This window comes from Panthera uncia, chromosome C2 (genome assembly GCF_023721935.1).
Source record: "Panthera uncia isolate 11264 chromosome C2, Puncia_PCG_1.0, whole genome shotgun sequence".
NCBI classification, from domain to species: domain Eukaryota; kingdom Metazoa; phylum Chordata; class Mammalia; order Carnivora; family Felidae; genus Panthera; species Panthera uncia.
In genome coordinates, this window is record NC_064810.1 from 111,630,103 (window position 1) to 111,644,071 (window position 13,969).

General features: G+C 41.3%; 1 pseudogene; it reads right to left on the bottom strand.

Annotated features, from left to right (window-relative positions):
- Positions 1-267: 267 nt before the first annotated feature.
- LOC125921632 (60S ribosomal protein L32-like) lies at positions 268-12,730 on the bottom strand (annotated as a pseudogene).
- Between the last annotated feature and the right edge of the window lie 1,239 nt (positions 12,731-13,969).

Here is a 13,969-nt window from a genome sequence, read left to right on the forward strand (position 1 = left end):
CATCTGGAAAATAGACGAAATAGTAGGATCTAGCTTATGGCTTGTTGTGAAAATTCAACATGAATAGTTCCTGTGAAGTACTAAGGACCCAATGAGTGTTTACTGCTTTGATTATTTATTATAGGTAAGGAAAATCCAGGAGGGTTAATGACATGCCCAAGGTCCTACAGTTGACACGAGCCTAGCATTCCCTCCATTATACCAAACTCCTTGTGTATATAAGTCACGTGGTGCCCTCTCTTCACCTCCCACGTGTTCTCAAGCTTACTACATTTTATCATAACCACTTGGGAGCCAGCTGCTAGTATCATGAGGTGCATCAGTGCTTCTCCATTGGGAAAGTGTGCAATGACTGTCCCGCGGAAGCAGCCAATTTCCATGGCTTTCTGGCTCGTTGACATTTGGAGAGTAGCCTAGATGGTCGCCAAGGTCCCTGTCATTCCCAATGCCCTCAGAGGATTTGAGCTAAGAAAGAAAAGGCAGGTTTCCCTGTTAGATGAAAGAGAATACATCTTTTGACCCGGTTGTTTGGACTAAAGATAAGACTCAGATTTTCTACGGTAGGATAATATTTGAGGAATAAAAAAGAGAAAGGGAAAAAAAAACAGTTCGCTAGACTGGTCCCATCCAGGTGGCCAGGTACAATTTATCTATGGCATAAACCTTTGGGCCTCATATAACTGCTGGTGGATACGTTAGAGTGGCCCAAGTTCCAAGCCCTGCCTCAGATGCTCTCTTTAGTTTACTTTTGTGCTGAGCCAAGATGCTCACATTAGACTTCTCTTCCTAAGAGGACATCCATTCAGTTCTCATTGGCTGCTAGGAAGCTCAGAACCAAATTTACAACTTGTTTCTAGCAAAGTAGTCTCCACGTGGCATAGATGTGGTACATAAACCCTACTTTCATATTTTTTTGACCCTTATTTCACTTCTTCAATTCTTTTTAGCACAATGTAAATTACAAGCTATAAATAATAAAGATGATCTCTGGTGTCACTTCAGGATCTGGAAAAATCCCTGGGATTCCCAGTCTATCCAGCTTTCTCTGGAAGGCTTGGGCCTTCTCATTGCTTTATTGGAGAGAAACTACAAATTGTCGACGCCTTTAACGCTATTGTTGTCTGTAGTGTGATGGCTTTTGGAGTGTTGCACCAAGCGTGTTGTGCTATAAGATAAGGGGTAAAATAAAGATAAAGCACTGGTTATTTTAAAAAGTCAAGAAGAAAAGGGAGGACCTCAAATATAAAAGGAAAGAATTGGAATTGAGGGGGTTGGTTTAGGGACACTGGAGATAAATTTGCCTGCGTTATTGTTTTTTCCCAATCCGGTCTCGAGTACCAGCCAGCTCCATCTGGCACAGGTATCCAGGCAGGCTTTCTGCAATGCAGTTAGTTTTTAAATCTATTTTAAGTGCCCTATAGCAGCAATTCTCAAACTATAAAGTGCATACAGATCACTGTAATTCTTATAAAAATGATTCTGATTCAGTAGGTCTGGGGTAGGGCATGAGACTCTGTATTTCTAGCAACCTCCTAGGTGATGTAGATGCTGTTGGTCCAAGGTCCACACTTTGAATAGCAAAGATCTGCAGAATTTTTATATCAGCAGTTGGCAATCAGAAAACCCTGGACTCAAAATCGTCCTGGTAAATGTCATCCCTTCCAGTCTTGCTGGTGCAGATATCTGAGGCTTACACTCAGTTCCTTTCCAGGTGCTTGCACAGACCCCAAAATGCTTCTTGAGAACAAACCTGCCAAGGCTATCCCGACTTAGGTAGGCTACCTCTTAGGACAAGGTAACTCTTCAGTCGACTAGCATTTACATCTGCTTCCTTCTCTCTCCTGTAATCGCTAAGTTAACTGGCAAGGACTATCCTTTGGAGGGGGACAAAGGAGAGAAGCCTTGTATCCAGAATATATAAAGAACTCTTACAACCCAACAACAAAATTAAAAGATGCTCAACGCCAATAATTACTAGGGAAACACAGATCAAAACCTCAGTGAGACACTACTCCATCCCACTAGGATGGCTATAATAAAAAAAGAGACTATCAAGTGTTGGCAAGAATGTGAAGTTGTAACTCTCATACATTGGTGGTGATAATGTAAAATGATGCAGCCACTTTGGAAAACAGTCTGGTAGCTCCTCAGAATGTTAAACATAGAGTTACCACAAAACCCACGATTCTACTCCTAGGTATATGCTCAAGAGAAATGAAAAGCTGTGTCCACAAACAAGCCTGTACAAATGCTCATAGCTGCATTATTCATAATAGCCAAAAAGTGGGAACAGCCCAAATGTCCACCAACTGATGAATGGATGGAAAATGTGGAATATTCATGCCAGGGAATTGTCTCGGTTCATTCAGGTGACTATAACAAAATACCATAGAATGGGTGGCTTAAACAGTACACATTTATTTCTCACAGTTCTGGAAGCTAAGAAGTCTGAGGTCAAGGCACCAGCGGATACCGGTGCCTTGTATCCAGTATCCAGTATCCTTGGATTCAGTATCCAGTGAGAGCTCACCTCCTGGTTCATAGACTACTAACTTCTCACTTTGTCCTCACATGGCAGAAGGGGCGGGGAAGTTCTCTGGGGTCTCTTTTATAAGGGCACTAGTTCCATTCATGAGAACGTCACCCTCATGACCTAATTACCTCCCAAAGGCTCCATCTTTTTTTTTTCAATATATGAAGTTTATTGTCAAATTGGTTTCCATACAACACCCAGTGCTCATCCCTAAAGGTGCCCTCCTCAATACCCATCACCCACCCACCCCTCCCTCCCACCCCCCATCAACCCTCAGTTTGTTCTCAGTTTTTAAGAGTCTCTTATCAAAGGCTCCATCTTTTAATACCAGCATATTGAGGGGGAGGGTTGCCACATGTGAATTTGGTGGGGGAGGGGACATAAAGATTCAGTACATTGAAGGAATATTATCTGGCAATAAAAAAGATTGAAATACTTACTGATACAAACCACAGCATGGATAAACCTTGAAAACATTCTGCTAACTGCAAGAAGCCAGTCACAAAAGGCCATAGATTGTGTGATTCCATTTATATGAAATACCCCAAACAGGCAAATGCATAGACAGAAAATAGGTTAATGGTTGCCAGGAGCTGGAGGGAAGGATAATGAGGAGAGACTGCCACTAGGTGTAGTGCTCCTTTTGGGGGTGATGAAAACATTCTAAAATTAGATTGTAGGGGTGCCTGGGTGTCTCAGTAAGTCAAGCATCCGACTTCGCCTCAGGTCATGATCTCATGGTTTATAGGTTTGAGCCCCGCATCAGGCTTGGGATTCTCTCTCTCCCTCTCTCTCTTCCCCTCCCCCCCCCAAAATAAATAAATAAACTTAAAAAATAGTAAAAATATGATAAAATTAGATTGTAGTGATGGTTGCACAACTCTGAAAATATTAAACACTACTGAATTGTACATGTTAAATGGGTGAATTTTATGGTATGTGAATTATATATTAATAAAGTTGATAAAAATTTTGTAGGGGCAGAGAAGTGGGGAGCATGTCTTAAGAATACCCTCCATCCAGGTGGTAGCAGTCTGCCCCCTTAGAGGTTTGTGCTTCTTTTCCACCCTCTTAGAAACCCTACCCTTCAGGGGGGCCTGGGTGGTTTAGTTAAGCATCCAACTTCGGCTCAGGTCACGATCTCACTGTTTGTGGGTTTGAGCCCCATGTCGGGCTCTGTGCTGACAGCTCAGAGCCTGGAGTCTGCTAAGGACTCTGTGTCTCCCTCTCTTTCTGCCCCTCCCCTGCTCACATTCTGTCTCTCTCTCTCTCTCAATCTCTCTCTCTCAAAAATAAATAAACATTAAAAATAATTTTAAAAAAAGAAAAGAAACTCTACCCTTCATTATGTGCTGTCTCAGGTCTTGGTAATATACCTACATTTGAAACAATGCTATCCCACTTTAGTCTTCAAATATCCTTCTAGTATGCTTGCCACAGCTGATTACCTCCTGGGCTCTTGTTTACTTAATATTTTTTTAACGGGCTTGGTTTTTACCTAAATATATATTTTTTCAAAAGAAACCTGTATCATTCCCATAAATGGAAAACCAGTGTTATTTGCCATAAACTGAAAGTAACTTCAAAATAAAGGCCAGGAGGGGTGTCTGGGTGGCTTAGTTGGTTAAACATCCAACTTCGGCTCAGGTCATGATCTTGCCATTCCTGAGTTCAAGCCCCGCATTGGGCTCTATGCTGACAACTCAGAACCTGGAGCCTGTTTCAGATTCTGTGTCTCCCTCTCTCTCTGCCCCTCCTCCACTCGCACTCTGTCTCTCTCTCAAAAATAAACATTAAAAAATTTAAAAAAATAAATAAATGCCAGGAAAACCAAACAATTTATTAACTTCTAGCTCAATCCTATTGCTTGACAAAAATCTCTGAAACTGGGCCTTTTCTTATGAGAGTTGTTAAAACTTTCAAATGAAGAAACTTTCTTCTTGATTTAATCAGGGTTGAAGAGTAATTTCAAAGGGAATACATTTCAAAGGGAATGTGATTCAACATTCTATAATATCAAGTCCTGGTGTTATTTTGTGTACCGCCGTGACATACATCTATGTGATCCTCGGAATTCTACTTTTCTTTGGAATGCAGTCCTGGTCTTTCCAAATACCAGAGTGCCTTTCCTTACAACCATCCATCATGCAACAAACCTAGCAATTCAGGGCAGAGTTAGGTCATAGCTTTAGCCTCATTTTCCACCCCGGAAACATCCCCTGTGCTTGTCCTTCCTTTATTGTTCCCCCCATCCCCTCATTCCCCACCCTTCTTTGACCCATTCTCTGTTCCGGGGCTTACCACCTAAAGACTAGCTCAGATTCAGCTAAAAAGAAACAATAGCAGAAGTTGGAAGCACAGGAGTGGCCAGGATATTTGTCATTCCTCTCCCATCTTGCTTGGTGAAATGGTTCTGGCAGTATCATCTTCCCTTCATAACTGCATACTTACAGAGGGCCCTATCTGCATGGTTCTGGTTGGTTCTAGCAACTACCAGCATCTATGAACAATTTCCTCGCAATGCTCCTTCAGTTCTAGAGGTGATAATGACGTCTATTGATGATAAATCAGCAGTGATTGAACATTCCTTGTTTGATTCCTCTGTCCTAGTGATACTTCCATAATAATCTCCTATTAAAATATCTTCATCTGAACCGTCTGAGTTGGGGGAATTTTTGTTTCTTGCCAGATCCTAAAGTGATACAGATGGAATCTTACTTTTCACTGTATGTACATTTGTATGTGTGTTTTCATGTGCTTGTATCACCTATTCAAAATATATAAACAGTAAATCAAAGAAATCACAGTATGACGCGTCAAAATTCATGGAACACAGCCAAAGCAGTGACTGGAGGGAAATTTTTAACTTTCAAAGCAGAAGGTTGAGGGATGCCTCGGTGGCTCAGTTGGTTAAGCGTCTGACTCTTGATTTCGACTCAGGTCGTGATGTCAAGATTTGTGAGATAGATCCCCACATTGGGCTCTGTGCTGACAGTGTGGAACCTCCTTGGGATCCTCTCTCTGTCTCCCTCTCTTTCTGCCCCTCCCCCACTCGTGCTTACTTGTGTGCTCTCTCTCTCTCAAAATAAGTAAACTAAAAAAAAAAGGAAAAGTTTGAAAATTGGTGATTCTAGCTCCTCTATTCCAAGGAACTAGAAAAAGAAAAAAAATGACAAAAAAAAAAAAAGAAAGAAAAAGAAAAGAAGAGAAAGACAAGAGCTGAAATTAATGAAATAGAAACTAAGGTAGAAAGAAAAGTAAAAATTTGTTTTTTGAAGTGATGAATGAAATTGATAAACCCCCATCATGGGATCAAGAAGAAAAATACATAAACTATCAATAAAAAAGGGGACATAACTACAAATCCTAAATATTAAAAAAAATTTAACAGGGTAATATAATAACTTTATGCCAAAACTTTAATATAGTTGAAATTGACAAATTCCTTGAGAAACAAAAGAAATAGGAAAAATAAATGGTTCTACATTGATGAAACGAATTGATTCTATAATTAAAAGCCTCCCTTCTCCCCCACATTTCCCCCAAATCCCTGCAGGCCCAGCCCAGATGGCTTTATTGGTAATTTTTTCCAGAACATTCAAGGAAGAATTAATACACTTTTAGAGAAGAAAAAAGAAACAATTCCAAACTAGTTTTATAAAGCCAACATAACCCTGACACCAAAAACTGCCAGGGACATTGAAAGAAAGGAATGTTATAGGCCATTGTGTCTCAAGAGTATAGATCCTAAACAAAATGATAGTAAATTAAATCCAGTGATAAATAAGAAAGACATGTACATGACCATGTAAAGTTTCATGAAGTTGAAAAATTAATTTAATACTCTGAAATCAATATAATTCATCAAATTAACACCATTAAAAAGTCATAGGATCACCTCAAAGTATACAAAAAGAACATTTCAAAAATTCAATAATAATTCATGATAAAATCTCTTAACAATCTAAGATTAGAAGGGAACTTCCTTGATTTATAAAGATACTTATAGAATACCTAGAGCTAACATGAAATAAATGTGATACTGGCCTGAGGATAGGAAAATAAGTCAACAAAATAAACTAGAGACCAGAAATATACCCACATACATACAGTTCCTTATGCAAAATAACAACGCAATGGAAAAAGTATCATCTTTTTTTTTTTTTTAAGATTTTATTTTTAAGTAATCTCTACACCCAACATGGGGCTTGAACTCACAACCCCGTGAACAAGAGTCACATGTTCCACCAACTAACCCAGCCAGGTGCTCCCCAAAAGATAATCTTTTAACAGTCAAGTTACAGCAATCATATATCCATATGGAAAAAAATAAACATTGCCTCTTTCCTCACATCAAATACAAATTATTAATTTGAGATTAATAGTAGACCTATATGTGAAGGGTGAAACAATAAAGCTTCTAGAAGAAACATAGGAGAATATTTTCATGAGCCTGGATTAAGGAAAGATTTATTAAACAAGACACAAAAATTACTACCCATAAAAAATTGCTAAATTTGGTATAGTTAAAATTAAGAACTTTTGCTCACCCAAAGTCAGACACTTATAGGGGAGTGAAAAGACAAGCCATAGCCTAGGAGAAAATACCTGCAATGCACATATCCAACAAAAGACTTGTATCTAAATGTAAAAAAGATTCTTTTTTTAAGTTTATTTATTTATTTTTGAGAGAGAGAGAGAGAGAGAGAGCGAGCGCATAAGCGGGGGAGGGGCAGAGAGAAAGGGGGAGAGAGAATCCCAAGCAGTCTCTATGCCATCAGCACAGAGCCCACCTCAGGGCTGGATCCCATGAACAGTGAGATCTTGACCTGAGCCAAATCAAGAGTCAGACACCGAACCGACTGAGCCACCCAGGTGCCCCTAAAAGACTCTTATAAACCAATAAGAAAAAGACAAACATTTAAATAAAAAATGGGCAAAAGACTTGAACAGACATCTCACAAAGGAGGATCTACAAATAGCTAACAAGCATATGAAATGGTACTCAACATCATTACTCCTCAGGGAAATGCAAATTAAACCCACAGTGATGGAACCCATCAGAATGTGCTATTCATTCATTAGAATGGCTCAATTCAAAGGCCTGATGATGCAAATCATTATTAATGAGGATATCGAGCAACCGGAATTCTCATAGGTTGCTGGAGAGAGTATGGGTTTGTGTAGCTCCTAAAAAGTTATTTGGCATTATATACCAAAGCTAAATATGTAACTATATTATGACCTCCATAATCCCACTCTAGGTATATACCCAACAGGAATGAAGCCTGTGCCTCCTAGAAGACATGTACAAGAATGTTCATAGCAGCTTTTTTTATGCTAACCCAAAATTGGGAATAACCCAAATATCCATCAATAAGAGAACAGGTAAATAAGTCCTGGCCGATTCATATAATTCATCATTAATTCATACTTATATGAATATAAAAATTCATATAATTTTTGAAAAGACACAGAACAATATGAGTGAATCTCACAAATATTAAGCTGAGCAAGAGAATCCAAACACACAAGAAAGGACAGTGTATGTTTCCATTTATATGAAAGTCAAGAAGAGGAAGATGATGTACTTCATTTTACAGCAACCAATCTCAAATGCACACAAAAGTTGCACTTGTATAGTACAGAAAGACACAATAATCTCTGCTCTTTAAGTAAATGGACATGATCAAAGGAATCAATTATACTGACAGTGAATGCGATGTCTTATAATCTAATCACCACCTAATGGGGGAGATTGAGTAGGAGCATGATATTCTTAGAAATTCATAAAAAGCCAAAAACAGCCCTCAGCAAACATTACGTAGCAGACTCCTGTGGTGGAATAATATTTTAAGACATTAACCACTGGGCCCCCACCGGGTCCCAGGATTTTCCCATGGCCCTTCCTCCCACTCAAGCTCAATGCATTTTGCCTCCGGGCAGCAATGACACAGGGAGAGAGGAAAGAAGGCTTTGTAGTTCTAAAAGCCTAACCCACAGCAGGGACCAGAAAGAGCACAGGGCATAGGACAAAAGATTCCAAAGAATACACAGTGACTCAGAGCCAGTTTTTCTCACCCTCAAAACTAGCTTTCCCAAATCCCCTAGGTTGCCAGGAGAAGAGGACTAGAGGGGAGAATAAAAAGCTGGGTCCCTGAAGAGGTGCCCTGTGCCTTGCCTTCCCTGGGCTGCATCCTGGTTTTGGGGGTCAGGGGAGTGATTGAAACTCCACACGGGTTTGAGGGATCCAGGGGCCAAAGGTGTCTATTCTTACTGTTGAAACGGAGCCTTGAGTGGTAATCAGCCTCCCCAATTTATCCTGCACTGGACAGGAAGCAGGAGCAATGAGTGCAAATGGTTAGGTAGGGTGTCTGCATTGACGGGCTTGCCTCTCAGAATTCCTTCATGCTCCCAAGCAGAAAAAGGAGATGCACCCCCCCCCCAAAAAAAGTCTCCAAGAGTGGGCTGAAAGAAGCAAAAAGAGCCACACTTGCAGAGGCCCAGAGGTCAGAAATGGGGATGAGATAACAGCACATGTGTGGACCTAGAAGAGGAAATGCACGTCTAAGCCAATGCCAGCCGAGTAGATGTCCCTTCCCAGCACTGTGACATAACATCAGCCTCCTGGAACTTAGACCCAACCTCACAGAGAAAGGGGACCTCTGGACTGAGATTAAGTTTCTAGCGCCAGGTGGGATGAAATCTAAAGTCTGAGGACAGTTAAAGAAAAATGAAGAAAATTTCTGTTTCTTGCACAAGTGGGTATATGTCCTGAGCTTTTTTTCCCACCTTAGATTTTCCTAGAGTGCAGGCTTTTGGTCTGTGGTGCCTTCTCATTCTCTGCTTATCAGCTGCACAACAAGGCTTATCTGGAGACTCTGGGTTTCTCCGCACAAAATCCCACGACAACTGCCAGTTCTAGGGCGCTGCGAAGCAGCAGGAGAATGGACAAGGTGGTCTCACTCCCTTTTAGGATACGTGGCAACAAAATATGTCAATACATGGGAATTCTCAGATTTTCTTCCCCGAGCTCATTGAAGTGGATTCTGCCTTTCCCTGTTCAACATTAATCATTCCAGTGCCCTCTGGGAGAGATCTGCCTTTGCCAGAGAGGTTTCCCAGAGGCTTTCTACAGAACCGAGAGGCAAAGGGGAAAGATAGAAGAATGAAGGAATCTCATTAGGGTCCTGGGGAAGGAGTGTCCTGGGTGGCGGGGGAAGCATGCGGACGTGCAAGGTGTGAAGCAAGTAGACAGAGAAGAAAAAGTAGCTTACAAAGTACTGCTATAGAATACATACTGCCTTGCTTTGTGTTTGAGGAGTCAATTACTCGGATATTTTGAAATTACTTTTGTACGGCCAATGGCCAGCCCAGGCTGTACCGCTTTTGGCTACAGTTTCGATAGGATCACAATGACCTAGCAGCCACAGTTCTCAGTAGTAACTCTTTTTTTTTTTTTTTTTAATTTTTAATGTTTTTATTTATTTTTGAGACAGAGAGAGACAGAGCATGAGCAGGGTAGGAGCAGAGAGAGAGGGAGACACAGAATCCGAAGCAGGCTCCAGGCTCCGAGCTGTCAGCACAGAGCCGGACGCGGGGCTCAAACTCACGAACGGTGAGATCATGACCTGAGCCGAAGTCGGACGCCAAACCGACTGAGCCACCCAGGCGCCCCAGTAGTAACTCTTAAGAGTGGCAAGTTCAGTTGCTCTTAATAGTAAGCAACAGCAAGCCACACATTCCGGTGGATTTAAGCTTAAATGTCATGTATTAAAACAGTCTGGGTAGCTCACAGAAATTGCAGGGAAGCAGAGAACTGGGATGTATATCTAGGATGGTTCTAAAACCTCACCATGAGTCTTATAAGCTTTATTACTTGGCTCATCTCAGTTTTCCTTTCCTTCACTAACTTTGGTTCCAAGTCTGGGACAGGTATGTCTGAGAGACTGGGTCCAGGTCGTGTGCCTGGGATCTTGGAAAGTGTGTAATTGTCATTTTCAGCTTCATCGTGGGTGGTGAACGCTCTCTGATACCTTGACCCGAAAAGAGGAGGAATTTCTCCAAACATAAGAGGAGGCCATTGGCTGGGAATAAGAAAGATGACTTGTGGGGAATAAGTTTAGTAATTCTCTGAGCCTGCACTGATGGGTTAACAAGGCATAAAGAATTGTAAAGCCATAGGATGCTCACCCCCAAGTTTGGGTAAACAAGATTAGGTAAATAGGTATAGAGGGAGCAGGGCAAAGGCCTCAATATAGAACAAAGGTATATGAAGTAAACAAGATTGGGTATTCAGGGCGGAAGTGCCCCCAACTTAGTACTGTAGCAGAAAGCTGCTTTCACAGGAAGGAAGAACAAAATTAGGTAAACAGGTGAATAGGACTATAGACCGCTGCAGGGTGAAGTTGCCCAGAGTGGAGCTAATTACAAAAGAAAGGTGCCTTGTTGACCCTGAGGTAGCATGCTCTGTCTTTCTTGTCCCCTAGACCTGTATAGGTAAACAGAGGTGTTGCCTCACCTCTGCTGTAAACAACCTTCCATCCGGCCACACAGCGCCAGGATTTTGTTTTGTATTGACCCAAACCCCTAACTCCGCATATCTTCAAGACCCACTTTCCCTCACGTCCATGAGTTAATGTTCACAGTTTCACTGTCGCTTGTGCACGTTGATCACCATGTTTGTAAGCCTTCTAATCCTAATAAAAACCGAGCAAGGACCCTTAATCGGGGCTCTTGTCTTCTCCTGGACATTAGCCATGTCTCGCATTTTAATCCTGCGTCCCGTTTCCTTGCTAGACAAGAAAGAACTCTAGACCCAGAGTCTACGACAACGGCCCTTGTCTACCATTGAGATCACCTACTCAAAATCCCTGCCTTTGGCATCAGGTTTACTCTTTAGTGCTTGTTGAAAATGCAGATTCCATGTCCCTTCCTCTGAGCTACTGAATCTCAGTCCATGAGAATGAGGTCCTGGGACTGTTATTTTTTTAAACCAGCATCCCTAGTAATTTTTATGTACCTGAACCTTTAAGATACACCCTCATCGGTACACCTGATATTCTCTCTAAAAATCTGCATCTGTTGGAAGCATTGTTGTCTTCCCACTCGGGTAGCTGAGCAAAAAGTGTATCTCTAAGGAGGCTGCCCATTCTACAGCTTTAGAGTGTAACAGGTGTTCGTTTGAATCCTAGTTCCACCCTGTACAGCTCTGCAATGTTAGAGAAGTTATTTTACTTCTCTGAGCCTTGGGTGCTTTGTTTGTGAAATGGGATAACAATAGCATTCATCTGTATTAGTTACGGTAGGATGGGTTACGTTGCTCCAACACACGGCCCAAAGTTTCCGTGACTTCATGTAGTAAAAGTTTATTTCTTGTTCCACAGGTGGGTGCAGATGGATGGCTTTCCCTGGCAGCTCTCTCTGAACACGTGGGCTCCTCTCATGGGCACAAGTTAGAATCCTTTGCTTGCAATTTTGTAGATGAAGAAGAGAAAGCAAAAAGGACTGTGATATTATATGGTCAGGCTGAAAGGAGGCACCCAACCTCTGCTCATATTCCTTCTTCAGAAGTCTGTTATATGACCTACCTGAATTTGAAGGCAGGCTGGGAAATGCCGTGAAACATGCAGGTTTGGTAGAAAACCAATGGTTTTGGCCACAGCTATCTCATAGGATTGTCATGAGGACAAAATGGGCCACACGTATGAAACACGTACAAATGTCGTTTTCATTCCATTTTATCTAGTTGTGTGTGTTTTTTGGTTTTTTTTTTTTTTTTTTTTGGTTTCTGTCTTTGCTTTAAGGGAGGAAAATGCCAGATGGCAGACTTTTCATGGTTTTATTTACCGCAAATAAAACGTGCACACGAGCCGTCTCTTCATCTTCTTTGCCGCGCAGCCTGGCATGGGGATTGGTAATTCTGATAACCAGCTGGGCTGTTCTTTCCACAATGGCTTTGTGGTTCTTGGAGGAAACGTTTTTTGAGCAGTATCAGCACAGTAAGATCTATTGTACATCAGCAGCGCTTTACAGCTCCATGATGCCGTGGACCAGGAATTTCTGGAAGCCACTGGGCCACATGTGCTTTGCCTTCTTGTTGTTCCCATAACCAGCGTTGGACATCACAATCTGGCCCTCGAATCTTCTCTGTACCCTGTTATCCATGCCTTTGTGTTCCCACCAGTTACACTTCATTTTTTTTTAATTTTTTAAAATAAATTTGGACACAGAAAGATGTTCAGTATAGAAAAATTGTGTAGCACATATAAGCAAAGGAGTAAAATAAAACTTAACTATAATCTTCCACCTAGAGATAATAACAACTAAAATATGAGCCTTTTATTTTCTTTTACAAACATAAGATTTTCTTTTGTGCATCGTTTTAGAAGCTTTTTTAACGCGGTGATATAGTACAACCTGCTTGGGTTATCGTTATGTACTCTTCCATATCATCATTTTCAACAATTATGCACTAGTGAATGAGTGTTACAGATGTACCATAATATTCTTTAAGCACTTTACCAATTGTTGGGCATTCTTACTACTGCAATCAACTCTGTGATGAACATTTTGTGCTAAATCCTTGCACACATCCTTGGCTATTTCATTATTAGCCTGGGTTTTTCCACTTCCTTTTCATCTCTGTGTTGGAGCTGGCTGGCTATGCTGGCCATTTAATCAGTCATGCAGATTAGAACTGGTGGAACAGGTTGGGTTTACTGCTGTAAAAAACCAGCCAACCCTAGCTTTGACTCTTAAAATTGTTTCCGTTCCCTGGAGATTATGCCCCCAGCTCAAACATTCTCTGGCATACACAGCGAGGGAACTGCCTTATGCATTACCTCATATTCTTCAAAGAATACACTGTCATCTTTGCCCCAGTCAAGAGGAGCCCCTGGCAGCATGGGCTATATTGCTATTTATACAACATGTTTTATACATGCTAGAGGGTGCCAAATGTATTAAGTCAACGAGAGTCACTTGTACGATGCATATGGTACGAGGATATAAAATGATTGGAAGTCCTTTTTTTGTACAATGAACCTGCTTATGTAAAATCTACAGATCGGCTTCCAAACAGAATTTTTCAAACTGTGGCCAAAAAGTTTCATGAGAACTATTTCTCTTCTGTTGGATCTTTGCTCACGCTCACCTCTGGTTAGGTGGGGCCCAGCCAGAGGTTGGTAAAGCCCTTAAATGATCATGCCACCCCCTATTTTTTAAAATGCCCCAGTTCCTTGGTTGCCTACAGAGGACGAAGTCCCAAACTCTTAGCACATAGGATTTCTGTGACCTGATGAGTCTGGGCCCAAACCTTCCCCGGCAGCTTTATCTCCTGCCCATTACTTCTTTCTTAGTGTTCCGCTCTGGATTATAACACTTTATATCACAATTGGTTTAAATGTCTGTCTTTCCTTCCCCATAACTTATCTT